Raw genomic sequence first — 24,932 nt, forward strand, 5'->3', positions numbered from 1 at the left:
CTGTTTTGACTACCATAGCTGTATATTAGGTTCTGAGGTCAGGTAATGGGAGTCCTCCTACTTCATTCTTCTTCTTCAATAGTGCTTTACTTATTCAGGGCTTCTTCCCTTTCCATATAAAGTTAATGATACGTTTTTCCATCTTTTTAAAGAATGTTGTTAATATTTGGATCGATATTACATTGTATCTGTAAATCACTTTGGGTAGAGTTGTCATTTTTACAATGTCGAGTCTACCTATCCATGAGCGTGGTATGTTTTTCTGTTTATGTAGATCTCTTTTGGTTTCTTGCAGTAGTGTTTTATAGTTTTCTTTGTATAAGTCTTTTATATCCCTGGTTAGATATATTCCCAAGTATCTGGGGCGGGGGGGGCGAATATTATAAATGGTATTGTTTTCTGGGTTTCATTGTTCTCTTTATTGGTGTATAGGAATCCAAATGATACTTGTATACTCCTTCTCTGCTGAACCTTTCTATTACTTCCGGTAGTTTTCCTGTGGAGCCTTTTGGGTTTTCTATGTGTAGTATCATATCATCCGCAAATAGAGGTGGTTTAAATTCTCTTTACTAATTTGGATGCCCTTTATTTCTGTTTCTTGCCTTATTGCTCTAACTAGGACTTTCAACACGATGTTAAATAGGAGTGGTGATTAAGGGCATCCTTTTGGGTGAAATTTTAAAAGCCTCTGATGACTCCTGATATTAATACAATTACATTTTTTAATATAGCTATTGGCTTTTAAAAGTTGGTCTAATTCAATAAAAAAAATTCAATACTAAGATAATAATGCATTTATTGATTTAAATATCTTTTGAAAATAATTGTTCAACACTGAATTTCTATGTCACTAGAAAGTAAGGTCTTGAAAGGAAGATTTCTTTTTTTAAACTCACAATAATGGAACCAGGAAGATTTAACCAGTTCAAAGGAAAATCCAAAGGACAGAGATGTTTACAGATGAGGACTATTGAAGCAAAGGTGAGAATGGATACAAAGTTAACCTCTTGCACAGTAAAGCAACCAAACCAGGAGGACAGAAACTATTTGTAGACAGAACAGAGTTTACACATCTATAGATGAGAACTATTTTGTATTGCTATCAGTTTTTTCATATTCACACAGTTGGACATTGAATCAGAATAGGTAGATAACCCAGAGGGGTATCTTCTAGACAATGCATCATTTTCCACTGACCCAGGACTTTTTATCCTACTGTGTTAATTAATTGTTTTAACGATTATTTCTTTATTTATTTTTATTGTGTTTAATGTGAAAGTTTACAGTGCAAATTAGCTTCTTATTCAAAAATTTATACACATTGTTTTGTGACATTGGTTGAAATTCTAGCAATATGTCAGCACTCTCCCTTTTTCAATTTACACCCAGGGTTCCCCATGTCCATTCCTCCAGATCTCCTGTCACTTCCTGCCTTCTCATCTTTGCTTTTGGGTAGGTGTTGCTCATTAGGTCTCCTATACTTCATTGAACTAAGAAGCATGTTTCTCACATGTGTTCTTGATTGTTCTATAGGTCTGTCTGATCTTTGGCTAAAGGGTGGATTTAGGGAGTGGCTTTAGTTCTGTCTTAGCAGGGTGTCAGAGGGCCATAGTTTCAGGGGTACTGATTAAATCGTTGTTCGTTGAAAAACAATTACCATTATAAAAGACAAAAAAGGTCCTGGTGCCAATAAAATTTTGCTTCCTAACATCTAATTTCATGAACATTAACTGTTTTTTTCTCCTTTATAGAGTAGTTTTATCTTTTTATACCTGAACTTGGACAGAATTGTTTCCGGTTATTGGAAAACCAAATACATGCTAGATGGTATAATTTATAAAGGCAAAATTAGAAAAGTGTTAGCCTTTATCTTTTTCCACAAACCCCGGGCTACTGGAATCACAGTAATAAAAAAATTATTATTTTTTTGTGCTTTTCGGTGAAAACCTTTTTTCCCAATAAAGGAAAGATACTGAAAGGGTTGCATTGGTAGGAATCAAAACTGATGAAAATACGGGAATCCTAAAGTCATGTTAATGTAGACATTAAGCTGTGGGGGTGGTTTCGATTCTCACGTTCAATACAATGCTCACATAACTTAAAAAGATACATCTACTTCAGGTAACCTTAAAAAGCAATATTTTAAAAATAAGCTCTAGAAAAAAACATTACCTTGAAGTTATTAGTTGTCTTGCAATAAGGTTTAAAATACTCACGGTTTTACTATGGCTCCTGATGCAAATTGGAAACTATTTCCTAATATCCTGGATTTTTAAAATAAGCTTTGGATTGGCATTTTATGGAAATGATATACTAGCTTGGTTTCTACAGTGAAACAGAGGCAGAATGTAACATTTCCTTACCCAATGCTAGAGTCAGTAAATATGGTTAGAATATGTCAGTGTGTTAGACATCCCAACTAGAGTGTGCGGTGGGAATGGTGGTGGGAAATGAAACCAAATGCTCAGCTAAAAGATAAATCTAGTGAAAACAGAAGAGTGTGCATATATAAAACCTAAAATTGGGAAATCCTTGTCTCAGATTGAATAAAAATATCATTTTTATTTACTCTAAACAGAATAATTTTTAAATTCATTTTTGGAAAACAGTCAACTTCCCAGACATGATTACTGCTTTGCTTTTGTCTCCTGTTCCAGGGTTTGGCCCTCAGCTTTACTGGTAGGCTAAACTCAGTGAAATTATCCCCTGAGGGTAATAAGGTTCTAGGGACTGATTCACTTTAAAAGGGGTCACAGGAGCCTGATGTTATAAATCAGAATACAATTTGTTAACTTGGAGGGGAGTTTATAATTTTTCAAGACTGATACTCATAGCCCGGTTTCAGGCCACCTTGATCCTGGTCATGAGGTTCTCTAGAGGGTGACTCAGTAGTGAGAAAGGGGTCTGGTGGCATATCATCAAAGGAAAAGAAAACAACTCTTAAGGGATATTTCATCCAGGTTATGGTAAATCCTCATGAACTGGCCCAGGCTTTTTTTTTTTTTTTCAATTTTGTTGTGTTTTTGGTGCATGTTTATAGCTCAAATTAGGTTTTAACTTAAAAATTTTATACACAAACTGTTTTGTGACATTAGTTACCATCCAAGGTTATTTTTTAAAGGAGATTCTCCTATGTTATTCTGTATCATGTTGCAAGAGCCCAACAATTACAGCTAAATTATCTACCACATCTTTCAGGATACAGAGAATGATAAGATATAAAAAACAATGTAACATGCTTTATGCCATTCTGACTTCTTAACTCTTATTCTGTCTAATTCCCTTCCAATTAAGAGACAATTATGAATCTCCTACCATGTGTTTAGCACTAGATGTGGCTCTGGAGAAAACATACATAGTTCCTGCCCTCAAGTGGTTGGAGTTTGAAGGAAGAGACAAGCTGGTAAGACATACAATTTCACTTCAGTTAGTACAGTGACAGAAGCATTTCAAGATATTATGGCAGAAAAAATCATAGCATTTTTGAAGTTTATTGGATACTTTAAATTAATCATACCACCTTTTCATGTACAAAACCCATGTTGGAAGCTCAGAGATTTTTTTGTTTTTGTTGTTATTGGTTTGTTTTTTGTTCATATCTATAAAAAGAAGCAAATAAGCAAAAAATTGTATCCACCTAAATGATAAATTTCTTCTCTGCCCTCCTATCTCTTTTTTCCCTCACATACAACTTCTATTTATGGTTCAAAATTCTGTTCCATTGTCCCTGCTCTCTGAATTCGATCGTGTCTGAGGATGGGTTCTCTAGAGAAGCAAAACCAGTAAAGCATATAAAAATATACAGAGAGTGAAACATTTCTATCAAGGAAATGGTTCACACACTTGTAGAGGCTGTAACGTCTCAATTCCATGGGTCAGGAAAGAGTATTCTCCTGATTCATGAAGCCTCAGGTGCTGGAGAGACCAAGATCAGCAGGCCAGAAGCAGATTTGTTGCTGACAGACTGTGAAGATCAATGAATCCCAAGATCAGCACGCAAGACAGCAGGTAAGCTGCTAACTCAAGCCCCAAGAACTGAAGGTCAAATAAACAGCAGCCAGCTGCATGATCCAGAAGGAGCAAAAGCTCCCCAGCCTTGCCAGAATGTCCTCCCACACTCAGTGTAGCTGACATATCCAAGGAAGCTCCCCTTAAACTGACTGGTTACTCACAGCAGATCCCATCATGGGGGTGATCATATATTAAATCTCAACAAGGAAGTGATCGCAGCACTATACGACTACAAAAATATGAGACTCATGGCCCAGCCAAACTGACAAACAATCTTAACCATCACAGTCCACCACTTGGCACCTTGGCACCTGTACACAGCTTTTTAAACCATACATAATTTCTGAATAAAGACAATTATCAACTCATACTTGGGCCTAAAATGATGGAATGAACATACATACAACTGAAAATGCAATAACCCTCTTTATATCTTATAGTCTGCACCTGGTCATGTGCCTCTAGCTGGTATTTACAGCTACATTCTTCTATCATCCATTCCCTATTCTCTTTTCGTTCAGCAAGCACCTCAGCTGGCCGTGGTTTTTTGCCTGATGCGGTGACCTAAACTTTCATTCCTGAAGGGTCTGGGCCATTGTTAGTCATGTTGGAATTGGGTTGCTGTAGTTTTCCATTGACTTTAATAATCACAAGGCATGGTAGTACTAAGAGATGTCCCCATGGGACCTCCTGCATTCCAGACAAATTCTTCTTTACCTCTGCAATGTCATATCAGTTCAATTTCCTCTTAGTAATCAGGTTCAATCACACCACCCAGTATGATAACTCCCTTCTTTGCCTATTGATCTAGAAGCATAAGTAACCCAAAGTGGCCAGCTGGTATTCTTAGCTTCCAGTTCAGTGGAATCAGTCAGGTGACTCCTGCTGGGAGCATTACTCCTTTGAACTAAGACTTCTAGACCTGCAGAACATAAAGACAAGGGCACAGGAAACAAAAATCTTGTGAGTGGTTCACTAGGGGTAATACTGAGTGGTGCCACTCCCCTTTACACCCCTGGATTCCTGGACCCATGAATCCTGGCGATGGGAAATATAGCACAATATATTGAATGCTGGTTTAGAGCGTACACAGCCTCCTGGGGAACATTGCCCCAGCCCTGCAAAGTATAGCCACCAAGTTGGCAGCATAATTGTGTCTTTAGGAGGCCATTACATCATTCTATCAGGACAACTGTTCAGGATGATGAGGAAGATGGTAAGACCAGTGAATTCCATGATCAGGGTCCCGCTGATATAATTCATTTGCTGTGAAGCGAGTCCCTTGATCAGAACTAATGTTGTGTGGGATGCCATGATGGTAGATAACGCATTCTGTAGGTACACGTACGGTAGTTTTGACAGAACCATTTCACACAGGGAAGGCAAATCAATACCCAGAGTAAGTGTTTATTCCAGTAAGAACAAAATGTACTTTCCATGATGGAAGTGGTCCAATGTAATCAACTTGCCACCAGGTTGCTAGCTAATCATCTTGAGGGATGTTGCCGTATTGGGGGATTCAATGTTGGTCTCTGCTGCAGGCAGACTGGGCATTCAGTAGTGGCTATAGCCAAGTCGGCTTTGGTGAGTGGAAGTCCATGTGGCTGGACCATGTATACCCTCCATCCCTGCCACAACGGCCACTTTGTTCATGAGCCCAGTGAACAATGATGGAAGTTCCTGGAAAAAGAGGATGAGTAGTTTCCACAGAATGCATCATCCTATTCACTTGATTTTTAAAATCCTTCTCTGCAGAGGTAACCATAGGGTGAGAATTCACGTAAGACACAAATATCTTCACTTTTTTGGTGCACTCAGACAGGTGTGTCAACATACTTCTTCCCCAGAAATCCTTGTCTCCAATTTTCCAGTCATGTTCCTTCCAAGTTCCTGACCATCAAGCCAAAACATTGGCCACTGCCCATGAATCAGTACGTAATTGGACATTGGGCCATTTCTCCTTCCAAGCAAAATGAAGGACCAGGTGCACTGCTCCAAGTTCTGCCCATTGGGAGGATTTTCCTTCACCACTGCCCTTCAGGGAGGTCCCAGAAAAGGGCTATAGTGCTGCCGCTGTCCACTTCCGAGTGGTGCGTGCATATCACCGAGAAACATCTATAAACCAGGCAGGAGTTTTCTCTTCCTGAGTCAACTGATCATAAGGAACTCCCCATGAGGCCACAGGTACAGATGGGGATATGGAAGATCATGTGATAGAAGTGGAGACCACAGACACTTGGGCCTCTTCCTCATGCAGGTTACTTGTCCATTCAGGTCCTGCTCAGGCCAAATCCGTATACACTACTTCCATTTAATGATGGACTGCTACTATGCACATTCAACTTTATGATCCTGTGGGTCAGACAACACCCAGTTCATGATGGGCAGCTCAGGCTACATGGTGACTAGGTGTTCAATAGCTAAGTATTCAGTCTCTACTAAGGCATAGTAACAACTCAAATCTGTTTCTCAAAAGGAGAGTAGTTATCTGCAGAGGATGGCAGGTCTTTGCTCCAAAGTTCTAGGGGTCTGCACTGTGTTTCACCAATAGAGGCCTGCCAAAGACTCCAAATGGCATCTCTATCTGTCATGGACACCTAAAGCAACATTGGATCAGCTGAATCATATGGCCCAAGTGGCAGAGTGGCTTGCACAGTAGGCTAAGCCTGCTTCAGAGTCTTCTCTTTTTCTGGGTCTGTCATGGATTGAATCATGTCTCCCCCAAAAATATGTGTAATAGTTGGTCTGGGCCATGATTCCCAGTATTGTGTGATTTTCCTATATGTTGTAAATCCTGTCTCTATGATGTTAATGACAGAGGATGGGCAGTAGTTGTGTTAGTGGGGCAGCAGTTGTGTTAGTGAGGCAGGACTCAACCTACAGGATTGCATTATGTCTTGAGGCAATCTCTTTAGATATAAAAGATAGAAGGAAACAGAGAGACAGGGGACCTCATACCACCAAGAAAGCAGTTTCAGGAGCAGAGTGCATCCTTTGGATCTACACAAAGAAGCTCCTAGTCCAGGAGAAGATTGATGAGAAAGCTGATGGCGATAGAAAGCCTTCCCCTGGAGCTGATACCCTGAATTTGGACTTTTAGTCTACTTTACTGTGAAGAAATAAATTTCTCTTTATTAAAGCCATCCACTTGTAGTATTTTTGTTATACCAGCACTAGATAACTAAGACAGGGTTCCACTCAGAACTAGCAGCTTTAAGAGTCACCTAATAAATACGCCACAATAGCACACCCAAATGAGGAATATGTTGCCTCCAAAATCCAAAGAGGCCCACTAGGCATTGTGCCTTCTTTTTAATTCTGGGAGGAGCCAGACATGATAACTATTCCTTCACTTTAGAGGCAATATTTTCACATTTCCCATTCCACTGGACCCCTAGAAATTTCACTGAGGTGGAAGGTCCCTGAATTTTTGTGGGATTGATTTCCTCACACTCTAGCACACAAATGATTTACCATTAAGTCCAGACTCATTGACTCTTCTTCCTTACTCCATCCAATCGGCATAACGTCATCAATGTAATGGATGAGAGTGATGTCTTGTGGAAGGGAAATGTGATCAAGGTCCCTGTGGACTCAACTATGAAGAGGGCTGGAGAGTTGATGTAGCCCTGTACAAATGAAGGTGTATTTCTGGCCTTTCCAGCAAAGGGGAAACTGCTTCTGATGGTCCTTCAAAACAAGTATGGAGAAAAAGGCATTAGCCAGATCAATAGCTGCATACTAGGTACCAGGAGATGCATTAATTTGCTCAAGCAGTAAGACTACATCTGGAACAGCAGTTGCAATTGGAGTCATTACCTGCTTAAGTTTTTGAAAATCCACTGTTATCCTCCAAGGTGCATCTGGTTTTTATCGCAGGCCAAATAGGCGAGTTGAAAGGGGAGGTAGTGGGAATCACCACCCCTGCATCCTTCAAATCAATGGTGATGGCAGTAATTTCTGCAATCCCTCCAGAATTGTGGTATTGATTTTGATGTACCATTTTCTTAGGTGGGGGCAGTTCTAATGGCTTCCATTGGGCTTTTATGACCATATAGACCTTACTCTATTTGTCAGGGTCCCAATGTGGATGTTCTGCCTGTTGCTGAGTATATCTATTCAAATTATGCATTCTGGAAGTGGGGAAATCACTACAGGATGGGTTCAGGGACCCACCGGACCTACTGTGAGACTGACATAAGTTACAGCTCCATTAATAACTGGATCTCCAAATGTCCCCACACTGACAGGAGGACCCCAGTAATGTTTTCCATCTCTTGGAATTAGTTTCAGTTCAGAGCCAGTATCTAGTAATCCCAGAAAAGCCTGATTATTTGCTTTTGTCCAATGAGCAGTCACTGTCGTAAAAGGCCATAGATGCCTTAGGGAATGGCTGGGAGAAAGACTAACAGTATAAATTTTTGGCAGCTTATTGGAGTCCTTCTTCAAGGGGACACGGCCTCCCCTTTAATTAAGGGACTGTGGATCTGTAAACTAGCTCAAGTCTGGGTATTGATTTGGGGGCCATTACTCTCTATTCTGGTGATTTGAGTTAGACTGCTGTTCACTTGACCTAAAATTCTTCTGTTTGTATAGATCAAGTAAATATTTAGTAGATTTCCTATCTATTTCACTTCTAGGGATACCATGACTAGCTACCAATGCCATAAATCCATCGCAGTCAGACTATACTGATTACTACTTTGACTCTGCTGTCCATTACGGTAACCATGCCCACTTTGTCTTTGTCGATTGAATGCTGCCGCTTGGCCCCTATCACCACGGTCTCCAAGTGTCTCCATTATACTTAGGTGTCTTAATTGAGTTAGGGCAATACCACTGTCAAATCTGACTCATACAAAGTACCAATCACAGATTTAAGGATGCTGCAACTCCCCTCACAGATTTCTTCCTCACAGTTGTGGTAAAAGGAGCATCTTCTGCGCAATCCATGTGTTCGTCTGTGGGTCTAACCTGATAAACACACCCTAGGATGCCAATTTTCCTAAGCCTTGGAATGCCTTCTTCTGCAATATACCAAGGGAGGCCTGGTACTTCAACTTCATTTAGTGTAGGCCACTGTGAAATCCATGCTTCAGCAACCCAACCAAATAAACTATTGGATCCTTTCCTAACTTCTCAAGCTGAAACAGTGAATGAAGAACCTGTGCTTAGTGAGCCCATGTCAACTGATTGGCTACTACTCATAGCTGCTGGGAGCCAGGCTGCAAGGGCGGCCCCTCTGCACCCACTGCCCCCAGCATAAACATCGAAGAATTCCTGAAAAGTCAGGTGCTGGGAGCCAGGCTGCAAGGGCGGCCTCTCTGCACCCACTGCCCCCAGCATAAACATCGAAGAATTCCTGAAAAGTCAGGAATATCTCTGTCATCTGTGTTATGTTTCTGTTTCATTTTCAGCCTGTGTATAGCAGAATGTATAAGCATAAATTTCCATTATAGATTTAGGGACCTTTGGAGGGGGGTGTCCTACTCACAATCCCCTGGTGAAATCCCGGGTAGGGACAGCCCGTGTATTACCTGGGGATCAACATGAAGTTGTCTTAGGGGGAAAACAAATAGCTCAACTATGGAAAACAAAAACAGGATGGTGGAATCCTGTACTTACCGAGGCCCTTTTGTGATTAAACCACCACCCACACATGATCCCATAAAAGTGGAAAAACAATATTTTGAATTTCTATTGGCAAGAAATTGGGATTATGACGCTGATTGGAGACCATATAGAGTAGAAGGAAGTTTTATTACTCCAAAACCGGCTTGGGGGTGTAGAGATTGGGCTAATTGTCCTTGGCATAATCGTGGACAATATGATGTAACCCAAAGTGGCTGGACTTCAAGAACTTGGCCACCCTGGACAAGATGGACAAAGCCTATGTGGCAATGGTTTTGCAAAAAGATTAATTGTTATAAAAACTGTGGAAGGTATTGCAAGATTAAGCATAAGTGTAAAGCAGTATGAAGTCAATTGTTACTTTGTGTAAAAATAAATCAACAAAATGTTCTCTTCAATTAAACAGAAACTCATTGTGTTTGTGTGCGTATGCGGAACTGTACTATGTGTCACTTGGAAAATTATGTCTCTGGAAAATGATGTCATCTATGATGATTATATCTTGTACTGCCCCTTTGTTGATCATGCGATGTTATGCTCATGTAAGCTTATGATATAAAAGACCATGTAAAAAATAAAGAAATAGGCTTTTTTTTTCTGCAGAATGAAAATATAAGACACACTACTTCTCATTCTTTTTCGCCAAACTCTACCCTTCCTCTGGTGACCCTGTTCTTTGCTGAGGCTGGCCCCCGGCACATAGCAGACGCCATCATGGGGGTGATCACTTATCAAATCTCAATAGTGAAGTGATCAAAACATTATACGACTGCCAATACCCTGAGAATCATGGCCCAGCCAAGTTCACACACAATCTTAACCATCACACTCCCTAAGTCCCATACTCTGTACTCTTGACACTGACACTGTCCATCAGAGGCAATCACTTCTAAATCTCTACTAAACCTGGGTCAAATATGTGCTTGTCCTTTTATATTTCGTAATTTACCGTAATTATGAGTTGGTACTGCTGCCCCTTTCACTGGACTGCTTATGTCTTCTGGAGCAGAAGCTCCTGTGTATGATTCCTCTTTCAAGAGAGCTGGCCAAACATATGCTCAGTAATTTTTAAAAATAATTTCTATGTTTTCCTCTTTTTAAATAAAACCTTGTCAGTATGAAACATTTGAAAAATACAAGTCAGCAAAAAAGAAACAAATTAAATTAGTGTCTAAATCCCACGCCCAGAGATAACCACTGTTAGTATTGTAGTGTTGACATTAGCTACTTAGACTTATGAGTCATATGGCTGTAAACCTAACTGGATGATATAGTACCAGTAAACAGTTGCCAAATGCATCTTTTGTCCATTTCCAATGTCTTAAACATCTTTGTGTATCATGAGTTATTTTTCTTGGATATTATTTTAATGGCTGCTAAAACTTTACTCTGTGATAAATGATACATTTCTTTAACCTGTACTCCCCTGTTAGTGTTTTGTTTTGGTTGGCCAATGAAGATGTGTGTCTGAATCATGCAGCAAAGGACATAGAACATCCCTTACAGAGGAAATGGCATGGGCAAAGGCCCTGTGGTGACAAGGAGTATAATGCATTGAGGAACTGAAAGAAGACCCCTGTGATATGGAGTTAGTAATCACAGTTAGTTGTTTTCTTTTGTGTTAAGCAAGAGAAGTTCAGGATAAGATGTGCACTTAAACACAAGCATAATAAGGAAATTGCTTTAACAGAGCAAGAGGAGATTTGGAGAGAGGAGTTAGGAGGTTCTGTCAAAATCCCTGGCAAGGAATAATTGGTGGAAGAAAGAGGTCATTGTGGTAATGAAAAGAAGTGGACAGATGGCATGTAATATATTAGGAGGTAAAACTTTGCAAAACTGGCTGCTCAGATTGGGAAGTAAAGAAGAGAAAGTGTAGCCCAGGACAGCTCCAGGGTCTTGGCTCATGGGGGCTGGGGATGAAACTGTGGGCCGGATGAGAAGAACGCAGGAAATGTTGGAGGTGTGTCAGAAAAGAAAGAGTCGGGAAGCAAAGAGGGCCAAGGAAGAGCCTGAGGATCGGCCAGTAATTAGGTGGATGCGAGAATCCTGAGTAGCTAAGGAACGCGAGAAGTGATAAGAAAGGAGACTATGTAGTCCCTGGTGTCAGCGAGGAAACTTAAATATTTTTTTAAAGTAAGGTAGCAAAAGATGCACGACCGATGTGGGGATTCTGTCCCCCATCTTAGAATCCCCAAAGCAAGCAAAAGGCAGAAGAGGAGATACAGTCACATCCCACTGAAATTCTAAAAAGGTAGATCATCTGTTCTCTTTGAGTGGATTCAGTCTCAGGCAGCCCTAACAGGTCTCACACTGGGGATCAACTTCAGGCAACTATGCCTCGAAGGAAAGTAGACTGTCAAATGATTTTTGTTTCTCTCTCCAAAATGTAATCACCGTGACCCCGGCGTGATTTGAACACGCAACCTTCTGATCTGGAGTCAGACGCGCTACCATTGCGCCACGAGGTCACAGGCAAGGGTCAATCCGCCTTCCTACCACAGAATTCTGAATCATTCCCCTCCCCTACCTCCAGATCCAAAATATTTATTTCTTAATCATTAACTTTGATTATTTTTCTCTCCACCTTTCACAGTTTTGCTAATGCTTCCTTGAGAAAAATTAAGGGATTGATCATAGTAAATATTAATCCCAAATGCTCCATATGGGGAAAGAAAAAACAAAAGGAAAAACGTTCAATCTTTCCACCCGTCGAAATTTCTCTATTTTGAGAATAAACGTATATATATTCGTTTTAGACCCTCAGTGAAGCAGAAATAAAAACGGCTACAAAGTTGCGGGTATTGCTTTACCTGTAAATTCCCTAAACAGCGCCCTCTTCCGTTACAAACTTCCAGCCTTGCGGAGGCCCGGCTTCGCATCTTCTACCTTGCTCCTCCCTATCCGCGCACCAGCCCCATCTTCAACCTGGAGAAAAGCTGCTTCTTCTCAAGGCATAGCGCCGGTGGCATCTCTTCCCAAAATTCTCACTTCCTCGGTAAGAACCCGTGGGCTGTGCGGGCTCTATTGTGTGCACTTGACATTCACTTTACAAGGTGAGCCCCAGACAAATCGCTTGCATTTAGGGAGCACTTAGCACTGACTGCTATTCGTGTGTTACAAGCTTTTTAATTCGTATTATCTCAGGTATGTGGTAGAAAACGATTCCATTTTCTGCCTGGATGGTGAAGATCTGAAAGCTAGGCCTTTGACAACAGTAACATGTTAGAAACAGAAATTCTCAGCCACACCCCCAAAATCCACACCCTAAAAAAACCTAGACATACTGAATTTGACACTCTGGGCTTGAGGCCCAGAAATCTGTGTTTTAACAAACCTTCCAGGTGATCATGCTGCATGGAAAAGTCCGAGAATCTCTGACCCAGCCTAGAGACCCTATACTTTTTGCTCTCAAGAAAATAAACTTCCAGTCTTCTTCCAGAACTGAGGAAGGGCAGTTTCCAAATGAAGCTAGTGCTGAAATTCCTGAGACAATGAGGCCATTCTATGCGGGGTGGGATGGGGGTTCTGTGGTGAAAATCTGGTTGCCTCTTTGCTTTTCCCACTATTTGTTTAGGATTCAGCTTCCTAAGGTCTGACAAATCAGCTATCACTTCTTAATAGCCTTTCCAGATTACAAAACTTCGTTGCTCTTATCTCCTCTCTGGAAATTTTTCTCCTATGTAAATTTGTATTTTAGAGTTATTCGAGTGTGATTTCCGGGGAGGAAAAAGTAAATTTTTGTGTTTAATCCACAATCAATCTTTACCTAGATAGCAAGGGAGTGGAGGTTCCCTGGATCTCTAAAGCAACTCGGTTCTGTCTTGGCTTGGTTTACCCCTCTCCACCTTCAGCTCTCAGCTAGAGCATTTCCTCCCTGGCGGGGCCTTTCTCCCTAGTTCCCGTAAAAAGATAAAGCACACTATCAATTAAAGCATTTTTTATATATATTAATATCACCATATTTCAATCATTTTAGCATTATATTCCTCTCCTTGGTGGTTATTCAGTTGTAACTTTACAGTATATTTGATCATTAGGTTAATTTTTTTCCCTAATATATACCTTTATCGCACACATGAAGAGCAGCAGATTATTTTTCTTTTAAAAAATGTTTTCAGCATCTACTGTGAGGAAACTACATGGCCTAATGGATAAGGCGTCTGACTTCGGATCAGAAGATTGAGGGTTTGAATCCCTTCGTGGTTGCTCGACAGCGTTTGTATTTCTGTTGGAAGAATCCAAAAACGTTTTGTTCGTAGTGGCATTTCTGCTCCCTTTTAATACTTTTCTTTGTTAAAGCTGAAAATAAGAAATTTACTCATTTTCACCCTAAGAGTTTATTCTCCATATATTTCCCCTCCACATTCTTTGCCTTTCTTTTTGTTTCTTTTGTTTTATCCAAGTATCTTTTGTTTATAGCTCATTACCACGATACAGCCGGTCCATTCTCTAGGTCGGCGCTACTCAAAATTTCCTCTTTGGACCCGCAGCAGCCCCTGGGAGCCGCTTAAAAATGCAAATTTTTAGCTGTACATTCCGCAGCTCCACGCCACCCTCTGTTTACTGGATTAGCATCTCTGCAGGTGAGGCCCAGGAATCCGGGTTTTAACAAGTTATCCAGGTGATTCCTGTATGCACTCGAGTTTGAGAACCGCTGGAGACTTTACAATCTGCATACTGTCGCGCTCTTCCCGTCCACTTGGCCAGAAAGTGCAAACTCTTCGGAGCCTTTTAGCGCTCATCAACCTGAGTTCCCAGGTTGCTACGCAAAGACTGGGAGGCGCGGCAGGAGGGAATGCACCGAAAAAAACCCATTGCCGTCAAGTCGGTTCCGACTCATAGCGACCCTATAGGACAGAGTAGAACTGCCCCCATAGAGTTTCCAAAGAGCGCATGGCGGATTTGAACTCCCGACCTCTTGGTTAGCTAGCAGCAGTAGCACTTAACCACTATGCCACCAGGGTTTCTTAGGAGGGAGAGGGAGGCAAAAAAAGGGCAACAACCATGACCAGAATGACTCTCACATATGTAGAAGGAATGGTAGAATGAAAACAATCACTATCTCCAACCCCCAGAGAAATAGTAGACCTAGGCAAAGAACATTACCGATCTTAAAACCATTTGGCAAAGGGTTCCTGGGAAATAACAGAGGTGCAAGGTACTAAACTTACCACTCACCAATTACTTGCCAATTGGAAAGTGAAAACAGAGAGAACCCTGGAGGCACTACTTTATTTTCATTATCATTGGGATATACTGACTAGTGCCTCTTGACGTGAGGTAAGTACTGTTTAAAGTACACCGTATCAGGCCAAAATTTGTTAACATGAATCTAATCAGTTAATCAAAAGGATAGAATCAATCCTTTAGACTTCCACTGTACAGGAAACATTGTTGTTGTTGTTTGGTGCTGTGGAGTTGGTTCCAACTCATAGGGACCCTATACACAACAGAATGAAACACTGCCCCATCCTGCACCATCCTTACAATAGTTGTTATGCTTGAGCTCATTGTTGCAGCCACTGTGTCAATCCACCTCACTGACGGTCTTTCTCTTTTCCGCTGACCCTGTACTCTGCCAAGCATGATGTTCTCCAGGGACTCATCCCTCCTGACAACATGTCCAAAGTATGTAAGGCACAGCCTCGCCATCCTTGCTTCTAAGGACCATTCTGGCTTTACTTCTTCTAAGACAGATTTGTTCATTCTTTTGGCAGTCCATGTTATATTCAATTTTCTTCGCCAATACCAAAATTCAAAGGCTTCAATTCTGCTTCCTTCTTCCGTATTCCTTGTCCAGCTTTCACATGCATATGATGCAATTGAAAATACCATGGCTTGGATCCGGTGCACCTTAGTCTTCAAGGTGACATCTTGCTCTTCGACACTTTAAAGAGGTCCTATGCAGAAGATTTGCCAAATGCAGTGCACCTCTTGATTTCTTGACTGCTGCTTCCATGGCTGTTGATCGTGGATTCAAGTAAAATGAAATCCTTGACAACTTCAATCTTTTCTCCGTTTATCATGATATTGCTGATTGGTCCAGTTGTGAGGATTTTTGTTTTCTTCACGTTTATATTTTTCTTTATGTTTATGTACAGGAAATAGAGGAATAAATTAAAAGATTGTGTGAGGATACAACGAGACAAATCCACAAGACAATTGGCTTGGACTTTTTAAAAAAGACAATGTCAAAACAAAGCAAAAACAACAAAAATGATACAATTCTTGTCAAGGTTAAAAGAGATTGAGGAAACAATGAAATAAATGAATGGACTTTGACTGGATCCTGTTTAAAAACAGTTCTGAAACGCGTTTTGTTGTTGTTATTAGTTACTATCCATTATTATTACATCTTTATTAAAATAAAAAATAGTATGGAATAGATGATATATGGTAAGATAGAGTACATTGTAAAGAACCTATGGACATCTGTAGTTGTGGTTGACTGGTTAAGATGAAGGACTAGAATTTCATTGGGATCACCCTTTGCAACTAGGAGCATTAACTTTTATGTCTTCATCTCCATCTCTACCCACTAATTACCATATTATAGTGCAAGCTACTTTTTTAGGTATTAAACTTTCCCTTGGATCTTTTACAAGTTACCTAACAATGGATTTCTCATTGCCCTGGAAGAAATTGTTTTGGATGACTAAACTAAGTCAAGGGAACTCATAGAACCTTGTTTTGTTTCAATTCTGAGGCTTCTTGGGTTCAAATTCCCATTGACTGAAGAAAATCAAGCTAAAAGAAGGTCTTTACATAGTTGCATTTAGAACGACACAGTAATCCCACCACTTCCTTTTCTACAGCCATAACGGATGCAGCACTTGATTTAGGTCGCGATGTCACCTAAATCAAGATCCTGAGAAGACAGCTGCCTATTCAAATGACTGGAAGAAATCCATATTTGTATCCATTCCAAAGAAAGGTGATCCAAGAGATTGCAGAAATTATCAAACAATATCATCACTATCACACAAAAGTAAAATTTTGCTGAAAATCCTTCAAAAGTGGTTGCAACAGTGCATCAACAGGAAACTTCCATAAATTCAAGCCAGCTTCAGAAGTTTTTTTTTTTTTTTTTTTCAGAAGAGGTATGGAACAAGGGATATCATGGCTGATGTCACATGGATCATGGCTGAAACCAGACAATACCAGAAAGATGTTTACCTGTGTTATTTTTTTTTTAATTCTTGCAAATAGATGTTTATCTTTATTTAATTTCTATCAAGCATTTGGGATAATATTTAAATGATTAGCCTGATCAATCGTAACGCTATGCTGGAAGAAACAGATTTGATGGTGCCTTCTAAAATGTATATTCGCCTCACATTCTTAGCTTCCACCCAAATCCTTGCCGATGTAAATATTTTGTGGCCTTTCTCTAGAAACCAAAATTCCTGCATCTGGTGTAAATAGATAACTCCTGTGCAGGAACTCAGGTGGTGGAGAGAAGAGCACTAAAGGTTCTTGCTAATTTCAGAAAGTCAATATATGAATCAAAAGACGTTCTGAGGTCCTAGTGCCACCTCACATAAAGAGGTGGGGCAAATTAAGGCAATGTTCCCAGGCCACATCAGAGAGAGAGGATGAAAAAATTCTAGGGAGCTTGAGGGTAAATGAAGCCATATGGTAAAAGTATTAACTATGGACATGCTAGATTAGTCTAAACTTTTAAAGGGCACCACAGTGCTTTTTCTAAGCTAAATCTGAGTTAATGGCAAGAGTCATCCTATTAAAGCGAAGGATGGAATTTGTCTAAACTATTTTTGCAATGGGTGACATTAACTAGGTCTCAAATGGGTGTGACTGACATTAATTATCATTCTGTATTGTAGCTGAGCTCCCCAGAATTCAGGATGAGTGGGAAATAATAGAGTCAGTCAGTACAGTTACAATGGATGGTACAGCTCAGTCCCCAGCCTGAGAATCAGCAGATACTCTTCCCCAATCAAAGCCTGAGACTCTGATGTAAAACGTTATCCAGTTGGGCATCTTTTCTTTTCAATAAACAATTCACCATTTGAGGAAGTATTGGATTCAGAGTATTATCAATGCGTGTTTTTTGGTATCCCCAAGGGCTACCATGTTTTTTTGACTATGCGAAGGTGTTCGACTCCGTCAATCATAACAAATTATCAATAACATTGCAAGGAATGGGAATTCCAGAACACTGAATTGTGCTCGTGAGGAACCTGTGCTTAGACCAAGAGACCGTTCTTAGAACAGAACAAGGGGATATTGCGTGGTTTAAAGTCAGGAAAGGTATGTGTCAGGGTTGTGTTCTTTCACCATAATTATTCAATCTGTATGCTGAGCAAATAATCCAAGAAGCTGGACTATATGAAGAAGAATGTGGCGGAACGATTGGAGGAAGACTCTTTAACAGTCTGTCCTATACAGATGAAACAATCTTGCTTGCTCAAAGTGAAGAGGACTTGAGACACTTACTGACGAAGATCAAACACTACGGCCTTCAGTGTGGATTTCACTTCAACATAAAGAAAACAACAATCCTCACACCTGGACTCAGGTGCGCCCCACCCACGACAAGGTATTTTCAATCACCTCATATGCATTTTTTTTTCATATGCATGTGAAAGCTAGACACTGAATAAGGAAGATGGAAGAAGAATCAATGCCTTTGATTTTGGTGTTGATGAAGAATATTGAATATACCTCAGACTGCCAGAAGAACGAACTAATCTGTTTGGAGCAAGTAGAGCCAGAATGCTCATTGGAAAGGAGGATGGCAACACTTCATCTAACATACTTTGGACATGCTATCAGGAGGGCCCAGTCCCTGGAGAAGAGCATCATGCTTCATAGAGTAGCGGGTCAGAGAAAAAGAGGAAGACCCTCAATGGGACACGTTGAGCAGTGACTACAACAATGGGCTCAAGCATAACGACTGTGAGGATGGCGCAGGACAGAGCAGTGCTTCGTTTTCCTGTACATAGGGTACCTATGAATCAGAACCCACTCAAGGGCGCCTAGAATTTACTACGGTGCTGCTTCTCTGTTTGGGCCAGTGGCGCAATGGATAACGCGTCTGACTACGGATCAGAAGAATCCAGGTTCGAATCCTGGCTGGCTTATTACCCTTCTCTAATTTTGAAGTTCCACAAAAAAAAAAAAAAAAAGTTACTGTGGAAATATTAGGTTCTGAGAAATAACTCCACCAGGAATTTCATTCTCTCACTGGCAAGTATTTGTTCTGCATCTACCGAGTACAAAGTACAGTGAGGAATGAAAGACATCAGAGAGACTATTAGTGCTGCCTTTTGTTCTCATTTCTCTCTCATTCGAACTAAATACAAAGGAGATATTGCTGCCTCTTACACTCTTCTGTAGGTGTTTTTGTGTCATTTGTTTGACTGATTGATTTAATTATGAAGAAATAACACTGTCTTAGGCTGGGTTCTCTAGAGGAGCAAACCAGTGAAGAGTGCATGTACATATATAAATATGTATCCAGTTGCCACTGAGTCTGTTCCAACTCGGACCACAGAATAGAACAGGCACATAGGATTTGCAAGAAGCAGCTGGTGGATTCTAACTGCCTGTGGTTACCAAACAGAAGATTTAACCACTGCAGCACCAGGGCCCCCTAATTAAGCAGTCCTTTTTAAAATCCTTCTTGAGTCATCACAATTGGAACATGTTCTCTCCTGTTGAGACCCTGACTGATACAAACCCAGATAGAGATGATGAGGCCATTATGAGTGGCTGGAAATAGTTCAGAGGAGGGGTGGCTAATACAGAATATTATCAATGTTTTGAATATTGGGCAAAAACATGAAAATAGACATATACTATTTTATAATAGTTTTAAAAATACAGAAGGATCACTGGGTCTTTAGCCTGCTTTTTAAGGAGGAGATGAAGACCTGGTAGCAAACAGGAATTGCTTGTGATACTCAAATTCTCTCTCAAAAAGATGATTCTGAAGGATCAAAGACTCAGGGCTGTATTTATTCTGTTCCAGAGAGAAAGGGATATGGTTTTACCTCTTTTTGCCATTTGAGGAAAATGATGAGCTTTTTTATAATATAGAAAATATTGCATTTACCTTTTTGTGTGCCTTCTCCTCATGAATCTTTAAGAATGTATTTTCGTTGCTGTTGCATGCCTTTGAGTGGATTCCAATTCATAGCAACCCTACAGGACGGAGTAGAACCGCCTCATGGGTTTTCCTAACCTGTAATTTTTAGTGGAGCAGATCTTCTACTCTTTTCTCTGGCAGGCCTGCTGATGAAACATGATTTCTGTGGTCAGGGAGGCTAAGAGTTCATTAGATAAAATTTTGATCATAAAAACAACAATTATAATATAGTTTCTTTAAGTCTGCAGATGGCTATTTTAGCCAGGACACTTTAACTTGCAATTGATTTAAATGAACTACAAATTATTTTATCAGAAACAACTACTTGTTAGCTCCCTTATATTGGCTTAGGTTGACACCAATTGTGCATTGGTAGCTTTTAGGAGGTTTCTTACAGTTGAATTTCCTGTATTATTAACAATTCAGCTGCTTTATTTCCGTTTTTCCTGAGCAGCTTTCATTTTAAATTCTCTATTTTTGTTAGTAGGGAGTTCCCCTATTCTGAGAAGGTAAGCATAATAAGGGCTCTGATTCTTAGAGATTTGGCTTTAAGGAAACCCAAATAACCCGTTGCCCTCTAGTCTGACTCATAGCAACCCTACAAGACAGGATAGAACTACCCTGTATGGTTTCTGAAGCTGTAATTTCTGCATTTTTCTCCTGCGGAGGAGTGCCTGGAGGGTTCAAACCCCTACCTTTCGGTGCTTTACCAGTTTTCTAGGAAAAATAACTCTTCAAGGCACCTAACCAAGGGGAAAAGTAAGCAGCCAAGGTGGCAGTAACATTGCAACTCACTACCCCTGGTTTAAGAGGCCAGTGCTCTAACCCTTGAAAAACCCAGCCTTAAAAAAAAATCTAACCCTTTGAGGTCAAGTCAGTTCCAACTCATAGCAACGCTATAGCTTAAAAAAAAAAAAAAATAGCTTTAGGAGGCAGCTATTACCCTCCTTGTCCTGAAGCTGATGGCTGACACAGTCAAACACTGGCTTTTTAGTTTTATTTGGTTCCTAGAAAACTTGACGCTCCACCCTCATTCCTTCTCTGGTTTTCTGGGATGTTTTCAAACAAGTTCCACACTGTCTGCAAGTTTTAACATCTCCTCCAAGGACTTTTGTCAGAAGAAGTACAGGGCTCCTAATACGCATCCTGAGAGTCTGCTACTTTTGCTCCAATCCAGTGTAGTCGAAACTGGGGTTCTACACGTCGACAAGAAATGGTGATAACCGCCTGTTGGTTGTCAAGATAGGGAGTTTGGGGTGAGGTCTTCGGTGCCCTCTTGATTGTACTTAGAGACAGGCCCTCCGCTCTGCAGTACTTTTCTCAGGGATTGGAGCCCAGATATTCCGAACTTCAGTTCTTAGAGCCTTGGGGGAAAACAGGCGAACTCTGTCTCATTTTCCCCGATACCAGAAACCAGAAGTGCCGGACTGACGGGGGAGACTAGGGGTGCAGCAGTCTGGAAGGGGGAGCTGCGGTGACCTCCTGGGAACAGAAGCCTAATCCAGAGGCTTCTCCTGTTGTGCCCTGGTCTTTGAGGCTAAAAGATTATTTCCATCCTGGATCCAGGTCTGAAATCCTGGGGCTGTGTTTCTTATTTTCCACCGGGTGGCGTCGAAATCCAAGCGCGCTGTGGCAAAGAAACCAGAAAATTTTTAAAAGGTAAATCCCGCTGTCATTGGAGCTTTGAGGGGCGCTTCAAAATAGCTATTCGGGGACTCGGTATAGAAAAACAGCAACCATAACGTAAGGAGAGCGGAATAAAAAGCAAACTCAACCGTGGATCCTAAACCTCCTGTTCCACGTCAGGGGCCCTACCCTACAGGCCATCCGAAAAGGAGCAAGAACTGTTTTCCTCGCTACGTTCATACCCAGAAAAACCCAGTGCCATCGAGTTGATTCCGACTCCTTGCGACCCTATAGGACAGAATAGAACTGCCCCACAGAGTTTCCAAGGAGCGCCTGGAGGATTCGAACTGCCCACCCTTTGGGTAGCAGCTGTAGCACTTAACCACTACAAAACGAAACCCAGTGCCATCGAGTCGGTTCCGACTCCTAGTGACCCTATAGGACAGAGTGGAACTGGCTCATAGAGTTTCCAAGGAGCTCCTGGCAGATAAAACTGCTGACACTTTGGTTAGCAGCCCTAGCACTTAACCACTGCGCCACCAGGGTTTCCACTCCCTAGTTCCCACCCACTGCCCTAGAGTGCATTCGGACTCAGAGTCGCTAGTGAAGAGGTGGGAAATCCAGGCTCTGTGCATCTGTTCCATCTGGGGATACAGCTCTCTCGGTTTCCAGAAAAGAGGCTGCAAAATCTGCTGTTTAAGATCATGGCAGTCAGTCAGCTCTTCAAAAGGTCTCAAAAGCAAAAAACCAAAACTGTTACCATGGAGTCCATTCTGACTCATAGAGATGTCCTAGGAGGGAGTAAAACTGCCCTATATGGTTTAAAAGGAGTAGCCTGTGGTTTCCAGCTGTTGAATTTCCAACCTTTCAGATTAGCAGCCATACCTCTCAACTGCTGCACCACCAGGGCTACCAAAAGCCTTTGCATCATAAGAAAAGCAATCACACACTCCCCCTCTTCATGCCTTAGGTCAAAAAAAAAAAAAAAAAAAAAAAGGACAGGCAAAATAATGTCCCATGTGACCTGGAGTTCATAAATGCAAAGGATGGGAAAACAAAACAAAACAAGAAGTGAGCATAGTAATGCAGCTGAGAGTGAGGAGAATGAGGGGGTGAGGGGTGATTTTTGTCACTGTTCTCCAGCAGCCAGTTTACTGAGCTTTTTAGGATTTGGGGAATCAATTAAATCAGGATTCAGAAAATATAGGACCTGGCCTGGCCCATTGTTTACGTGACAATAAACCAGATACTTAATTGTCCCAGACTTTTCTGTATTGTTATTTATTTCCACCTCTTGTACAAAAGGAAATCTTTGCCTAATTGGAATTTCTTGTAATGAGTGTTTGCAGAGCAAATATTGCACTGATTTCCAAATCCAGGACTGTATTCAAAAGAGGAAATTGAAAATGCAAGAACGTTCATGTGCATGTCAAAGACTTTCTTGTTGTGGTCGGCCCAGTCCTTGAAGCTCCTGTCCGCAACTGGTCAGGAAGGGAAGGATGAGAAGTGGACTTGGGTATATCTAGGTTGGAGCAGTATATTGACAGGAAGTGCCAGAAATTCAAGCTGCATTTGGAAGAGCATGTGTAACAACGGATATCGTTCCTGATGTCAGATGAATCTTGGCTAAAAGCAGAGCACGCCAGAAAAATGTTTACCTGTATTTTATTGACTATGTAAAGGCATTCAACTGTGTGGATCATAACAAATGACAGGTAACAATTCGAAGAATGGGAATTCCAGGACACTTAATTTTGCTCATGCAGAACCTGTACATAGACCAAAAGGTAGTCTTTGAAACCGAACAAGGGGATACTGCGTGGTTTAAAATCAGGAAATGTACCCATCAGCACGGTATCCTTTCAACATATTTATTCAATCTGTATGCTCAGTAAATAATTGGAGAAGTGGACTCTTCTAAGAATAACATGACATCAGAAATAGAGGAAGACTCATGGTAGACAATCACACAATGCTGGAAATCGTGGCGTAGCCAAGCTGACACACACATTTTTGTGGGACTCAGTTCAATCCTTGCCAACCCATTGAAAACCTACAATGTGCACATGGCAGAACCTTGCTTGCTGAAAATGAAGAGAATTTGATGCACTTACTGATAAAGACCAAAGACTACAGCCTGCAGTATGGATTACACTTCCACATAAAGAAAACAAAAATCTTCACAACTGGACCAATAAACAACATTATGATAAATAGAAAACATATTGAAATTGTCAAGAAGTTTATTTTACTTGCATTTACAATCAATGCACGTGGAAACAGAGGTCAAAAAATAAATTGACGTATTGCATTGGGCAAATCTGCTGCAAAAAAAAGCCCTCTTTAAAGTGTTCAAAAGCAAAGATAGCACTTTGAGAACTAAGGTGCGTCTGACCTAAGCCATAACATTTTCAGTCATTTCATATGCATGGAAAATGTGAACAATGAAAAAGGAAGATCAAAGAAGAATTGATGCTTTGAATTGTGGTATTGGAGAAGAATATTGAATATACCTCAGACCGCCAGAAGAAAGAACAAATTTGTCTTGGAAGAAGTACAGCCAAAATGCTCCTTGGAAGAGAGGTTGGTGAGAATTCATCTCACATGCTTTGGACATGTTATAGGAGGGGCCAGTCCCTGGAGAAGGACATCATGTAGAGGGTCAGCACAAAAGGCAAAGACCCTCAAAGAGATGGACTGACACAGTGGCTGCAACAATCATTGTGAGGATGGCGCAGGAATGGAGACTGTTCTTTTCTGTTGTACATGGGGTTGCTATGTCAGAATCGACTCAACAGCATATAACAACAACAGCAGTTGTATTAATCAGTATTCCAGCAGGAAGCAAGTCACACATTCAAAGAGTGTATTGAGGGGAGATCATTGAAAGGCCTCTTTATAGAGTTAAGGAAACTAATGTGAGGAAACCCTGAGGGATGAGAACACTGGGAGTCTTAGCATCCCTAGGCATAAAGGGGCGGGGGAAGGAGTGGAGCTGCCAGAACCTGGCAAGAGCTCTCGCCATGGCAGAGGAGCCACCCATCAGGAGCTGTGCCCATGGGAGAAACACAGCCTTGAAGGGAATGAGTGGAAGAAATACTTGCATCTACCTCTCTCTATTCCTGCCACCTGATCTCTTGCTAGTGCTTCGCATTGGAATTCTGAATCCAACCAGAAGCCAGGGACCAAGAAAGCCCAAGTAAAGCAGCCTTCCAAGGTAAAGAGAAGAGCAGAAAATGGACCTGGATGGGCAAATGGAGGATAAATCAGCACACTGGGGTTGTAATTTGTGTGACCCCTTCCTACTTTTGGTTGGGCATGAATTTCTATTCTATATAAACCTTAGATAATAAGGTAAATCGGAACTTGAGCAGCTTATAGGAAATATTTACCTCTAGACATTTTTTGTTAGGAGCATAGCCATTGTAAGAAGGATTACAAATATATTTGCCATAAACTTTCACGAAGTTAGGATGCAGCCATCAAATACAGATTCCTCCCAACAGATGCACACTAGTGAGACTAGTATGCGGAATGCATCTCTTCTGTCCAG

The 24,932-nt window shown here is 41.0% G+C and overlaps 2 non-coding genes across 2 annotated transcripts; one reads left to right on the forward strand and one right to left on the reverse strand.

Moving 5' to 3' along the window:
• Positions 1 to 12,038: 12,038 nt before the first annotated feature.
• TRNAW-CCA (transfer RNA tryptophan (anticodon CCA)) lies at positions 12,039 to 12,110 on the reverse strand. The gene has a single exon. It is a non-coding gene; the product is annotated as a tRNA-Trp (tRNA).
• Positions 12,111 to 18,673: 6,563 nt separating this feature from the next.
• Positions 18,674 to 18,746, forward strand: TRNAR-ACG (transfer RNA arginine (anticodon ACG)). The gene has a single exon. It is a non-coding gene; the product is annotated as a tRNA-Arg (tRNA).
• The last annotated feature ends 6,186 nt before the right edge of the window (positions 18,747 to 24,932 follow it).

Source organism: Loxodonta africana, chromosome 1, assembly GCF_030014295.1.
Source record: "Loxodonta africana isolate mLoxAfr1 chromosome 1, mLoxAfr1.hap2, whole genome shotgun sequence".
Lineage (NCBI taxonomy): Eukaryota > Metazoa > Chordata > Mammalia > Proboscidea > Elephantidae > Loxodonta > Loxodonta africana.